This window comes from Aethalodelphis obliquidens, unplaced genomic scaffold, assembly GCF_003676395.1.
Source record: "Aethalodelphis obliquidens isolate GAN/ISIS:26980383/991018 unplaced genomic scaffold, ASM367639v1 scaffold71, whole genome shotgun sequence".
Classification (NCBI taxonomy): domain Eukaryota; kingdom Metazoa; phylum Chordata; class Mammalia; order Artiodactyla; family Delphinidae; genus Aethalodelphis; species Aethalodelphis obliquidens.
This window is the reverse complement of record NW_020838015.1, coordinates 4,485,696-4,491,572: the sequence shown is the minus strand read 5'-3', so window position 1 is coordinate 4,491,572 and position 5,877 is coordinate 4,485,696. Positions and strand designations below refer to the sequence as shown.

General features: G+C 43.3%; 1 pseudogene; it reads right to left on the bottom strand.

The window, feature by feature from the left end:
* Positions 1–299: 299 nt before the first annotated feature.
* LOC113611890 (BTB/POZ domain-containing protein 3 pseudogene) lies at positions 300–2,032 on the bottom strand (annotated as a pseudogene).
* Positions 2,033–5,877: the final 3,845 nt, after the last annotated feature.

Genomic DNA, 5,877 nt, shown 5'->3' with positions numbered 1-5,877 from the left:
ATTCCTACTTAAAATAAAGCCCAAAAGAGAATTTGAAGTGATCCAAAAATTGTCCTAAGAGGGACAAAACTGGGAGGTCAGTGGGGCAGTTGGAGAAGAACACAAAATCTCCCCAGATGTATAAACGCAACTCTAAGAACCACAAGCCTTGATGAGAACTTGGCTCTTTTAGGCATAGAGTTAGAAGCTGAACGCTGCATTTTTGCCTGTACATAATTAAAAGGTTGAAAGAAATTTGAACCTGCCTACAGCTCCATTCGTTACAAATTACCTGCGCTGATCGCAAACCTGCAGCTGAGCTAAGCATCAAGCAAGTAGGAGCGTGGTGTGCACCTCAGAGCCCGCACTGCTCCGGGAAGCGTGCTCAAGCGTAGAATATAAATTCGGGGATCTGCTCCCCCCCGCCCCTGCACTCCAGTGCCGACGGTGACTTTGCCACACTGAACTTCTGTCATGCCTTCCTGTCCAAAGTAGCTGAGCTCATTACCATCCGGGATCACGCAGGCCGTGTAGAAGGTGTCCTGCTTAGTCTGCACCGGGTACTCAAACCACGCGGAGAAGGTGTTGCTGGAGCCGTCTGAGAAGTACTTGCTCAAGTTCTGCCCCAGGACGACGCCCTGCCGCTTGAGTTCGATCTTGGCGCTGTACTCGGCCGAGCCGTAGCTGGAGCCGTGCAGCCCGAAGCCCGCGATGAACACCCTCTTGTCGACGGCGAACTGGATGCTGTCGCAGCGGCCCCGGTAGCGCCACTGGTTGCTCCGGTAGGCGCACAACTGGAAACGGTGGCAGCGCTGGAGGACGAGGCCCTTGCGGGCTTTGCAGCTCGGGCTTCTTGGCCGCGGTGTACCAGAGGAAGATGTCGTTGGTCTCGTTCAGAGTTAAGACTCCGGACTGCGCAGCACTGTTTGCAAAATCGTCCAGGGCCATGGTCGGGATGCGGGTCAAGTAAAGCGCCTTCCGGAGGACCTTGCGCTTGTTTTCAGCGCTCAAAGCCAGATCTTGTCGCTGGCATTCCACTTCAGCCCAGCTGAGAGCTGCCTCGAAAACCACAATTTCTTTGGCATTCAGAGTTTCCCTGCGGAGGATACTTTCTAGTGTCCGGAAGTCAATATCACAGAACCCCTCAGACTTGAGAGCGAGCTCGGCCTGGGCGTCAATCACCTCCCAGCACCGCTGGGTCAGGCCCGGCTCCTCAAACAGGCAGCTCTGGGACAGGAGGACACAGGCGTTCTTGGCGCTCAGGCAGGTCTCCAGGAGATTGACGCAGGCTCGGGCGAGGTGAGGGACGATGTACTTTTTGGCAGCATAAAGAGTGGCCAAGACTGTGACAGCAGCCAAGTCCATTTCATCACAGTAGATGTATTTCAGCATAGCGAGAAAAGCAGCAGGGTCGACATCTGGTACACAGATCTCAGCTTTGTCTTCGGCAAGTTCTCCATAAAACATTGCATGGAACACGGAGCTCCCAACAGCTAAAACATATTTGTGTCCTGGCAACCGCTGAGTCCCACCTGGTGGCCCAACCACAAAATGTACATCTGCCATCAAATCATTATGGAACATCACCGCATTTCTCTCTCTAATGGTGGGATAAGGAACCTGCCAATTCGGGGCTGGAATAAGGTTGTTGTTACTGAGATTCTGCTGGTGGTACTGATGGACAGTAGTGCTGCTGGAGTTGGCTGGTTTTCTTCGGCGGAATATATCAGCAGTCATCTTCTTTTTAGTCTTCAAGGTAATTACTTCATAACAAACTGGAGGCAACTTGCTGCTGCTGCTGGGATTTTTTTTCTTCGAGCTCTTCTTGGACCTGTTCTTTACCATCTCGCTCGCGGTCCTTGTCACCTCAGGCAGCGCCCGCCGTCTGCGCTGCTTACCACTTGCTTCCTCGGCCCGGTGCCCGCTCCTCGGGCCCCGTCCCGGGCACTCTGGGATCCAGCACCCGGCAGGGCTCGGCGGGCACCCGCAGGCTGCATTCCTTTTTTTTTTTAAAGATTTTTTTTTGATGTGGACCATTTTTTAAAAGTCTTTACTTGTTACAATACTGCTTCTGTTTTATGTTTTGGTTAATTGGCCACGAGACATGTGGGATCTTAGCTCCCCCGCCAGGGATCGAACCCACACCCCCTGCATTGGAAGGTGAAGTCTTAACCACTGGACCTCCAGGGAAGTCCCATGAATTGCATTCTTAAAATTACATATTCTAATTGGCTGTTGCTGATGTATTAGAATATTGTGGATTTTTAAATTTTATTTTTATCCACTAAACTTGTTGCAATTTCTTAATAGTTCTAATAGCTTTTTGAGTCTCTGGAATTTTCTATGTAAGCAATTATACTTTCTGAAAATAATGACAATTTAACTTCCTCCTTTTGATTCTTAAAACCACATTACTCTTCCTTGTCTGCTGCATTGCTTACAACCTCTAATACCACGTTAACTCCAGTGGAAACAGTCTTATCTAGTTAATTTAAAGGAACACATATATCACTAGTTAGTATGATATTCGCTGTAGTTGTTTGAACTTGCGTTCAGAGATTGCCTTTCTTCCAGATTACTCATTGTGAATGGCCTTCAGGATGGATAGTCAGAAGCTCTAATCAGCAGCAAAACTGTCTCTGGAGCGCTTCTCTGGGAAACAGAGGCAGTTAAGTGACTTCCTAGAGGAGTGTCCTAGCCAGTCTCCAGCAGAGGCAGTGTGGAGTCATTCTTTTACTGTGCTTGCCTCAACCTCCTACATCTGAAATGCATTCTTTACTCATTTGCCCCATTTTTGCATTGCTTTGAAATTTTAACTTAGTGCATTTACTTTTTTCTTTCCAAGTAGATTATAAGATCCTTGAGGATAAGGGCTAAACAGTGCCTTTCTTTTATCTCATATACACTCTTTAGAATATAAGTTCTATGAGGGAAGAGACTTTGCTGGTGTTGTTGCTACTGTTTCCAGTGGCTAGCACAATGCCGAGCACTGTAAGCACTAAATATTTTTCAATAAGTGAGTCAGCCTCACATTCCATCAACCCCCACAGGCTTCAGTCCATGTTTGGCAATTTGCTGTTTGTACCGAATGCATTCAAAAATGGTGGTGGAATGAATGAGCCCTTCCAGGCCCTAGTCTCTCATTTTCATTCCACCATTCTTTCACCTGGACATCTCCATTTCTAAACAGTTTAAGCAAAGCTTGATGTTGATGTATTTGTCAATGCCAGAAAAAAAATGTTTGACAAGTGTGCAATCTAACTTCATGAATTTCAAAACAGATGACACCCATTTTGATAAATGCATATGATTCTGCAGCTGATGAAAAAGAAAAATGAAAATGGGGCCAAATTACGTTTTGGCATCCAAGACAATAATCAATCTTTCTTCACGCTAATGGTCTGTCATGAGACCATAAAACCACATGAAGACAGGAAACAAGAAAGTCCTCACACCAGATTTCCAAGGGAGTCAACATAATTTGGTTAACAAGACACACTTATCTGTGAATGAATTACAGCTAAGTGTGAACCTGGCAGTTCAATGATAAAATATGTCAAAGCTTTCCAGAAATGATTACCACCATAGCATTGAATAAGGTTACCATGGGCAGAACAGACTAATTGGTAGAGTTAGATCTATTTTTAAATGTCAAACAACATCTTGCTACTCTTAGCAGCACTGCTCTATGCCCCTTAACTGGGGATACTAACTACCTACAGGTTTCTCACTCCCACCGTAACAGTCTACCCACGTTTGTTTTTTAAATCACATAGCTGGGGAGACATACACAGAAATCTGATAATCAAGTCCTGGTCCTGCCTTCTAAGGGGTGGCAGTAACATAGGGTGGTAAAGGAGAGAGCTCTTGTTGCCACGCCCTCATTTGTCACCGCCACGTTCAAGCTCTTTTCCTGCCCTTCAAGTGCTCTCTTTCAGCTGCATGAACTCAGTTACCTGTTCACCTGTCCCTTTATTTAAAGACAGAAAACCTTCTCCCTGATGCCATTACAGCCTTCATGAACAGTTGTATCTTCTGAATCTGTAAGGTCACTCATCATCCTCCCATAATCCCTTTCCTGACTTTAGCTGTCATCCTCCCTCCCTAAACATACTTGCATGGACATATAAGTGATATCACACAGTATTTGTCTTTCTCTGTCTGACTCATTTCATCAAGCATAATATTTTCTAAATCCATCCACGTTGCTGCAAATGACAGAACTTCATTCTTTTTTATGGATGAGTAATATTCCATTGTGTGTGTATATGTATGCATGTATATATACATGTATATATGTATGTATATATATACATATATATATATATAAAATATCTTTATCCATTCATCCTGAATTCTTTCCAAAGTGCTTTTCCATAAAAATCTTATTGAATCCCTGAAAAGTCCTGTAGGATAAACCTGGCATATTATTACCATCTTACAGATGAAGAAACTGAGGCATGGAAAGGGTCAAGAGCCTTCAGTGAGATATCACTCTAGCAACAGGGTATGGAAGTCACTTCACCCAGCCACTGTATGAAGCTCCTCCCGGATAAAAGGATGAAATTTAGATCTGAAACTTAAGCACAGAAATACTCTATAAATCAACAATAGGCTGGCATCTTTCAGGATATAAATTCAAGACAGTGAATCTTTGATGATGAAGATAGCTTTAATAAGGAAAGTAGATATAGGAAGCACAAAAAGAAAAAAAAAAACCTGCCAAAAACGATCTTCAGTGAACACTAGATCTGGGGTTTTGCAAATATATTAAGGCTGTTTAACATTGGTCATTGACAATTTCCTTTAGCTTTCATGATTGGTGGAAATAAATATACGCTCTCTCTAAGGCTCAAGCCTCCAAGGAAATACCTAGTGCTGGTAAACAAGTTCTATAACGTCATGTGCTCTCCGAAAAGCAATGACTCTCAAACTTTAGAACATTCCAAGAGCCAAGTTAAGGAAATGGCAACTTATTTAGTGACTTTAATAAAACATGAAGAGGCCTGAAGGAAGCAAGCGCACTATGGTGGGAAGTTTTCACTAGATAACACCTATTTGCAGTTGTCATCTGATCTGTGTAGAACTGACGATACCACCAGATTTGTCATTGATTTGGTTGGGTGGGCTATTCCTCCATCTGGAGACACTGGGATACTTATAAATTAGTTTTCTTCCCGAGTATCTACCACAGATAATGTTTACTCTGCCTTTACTTATTAGGGTCTATCTGAAAGAATCTCAAAGCCATTATTCAAAGATGCCCTGTTTTATATATGTCTGTAGATGCACAGGAATGTCTGGTCGTCTATTTGGTACATTTGTAAAATGCTTATTGTGTGCAGACACTGCTTCCGGCATTTGATTTGAAACACAAGAACTATTTTAACTACTCCATTGTAAAAATGAAATGGCTTAGCACATGGAGTGTTAAAAAAATGTGAACTAAATATTGGGTGAAGAATTAGCTGGAAGGAGAATGTGATAATCCAAGTTGGAATAGACCAAAATCAACCATGTACCAAAAATAAAAAATAACCTATGCTTTTCTTAAATAGCAGGCACTCCTAATTTATATTCCAGCTAACAATTGCTTTTCCAATAATAAAGCATCTGTTACCTAACTCTGTTTCCTTGTTTACCCACCTCTCCCTTCTCCAGCACTGAATTAATCTCACAACTCACTTTTCCTCTTCTGATAAAATAAATCAAAACAAGGAAATAGAGACCATTTCAAACAGTGGTCCTTCATCCTGAAGTAGTTATTCAATGCAAGTACACATTGCTCATACCAGCCACTTCCTAGTTGCCACTGACAAAATTCACCAATGTCTTCCATCACACCATGTAAGTCACATTATTGGTAGGACAAAACGTTGCCTCTTTTATCACAGGCAA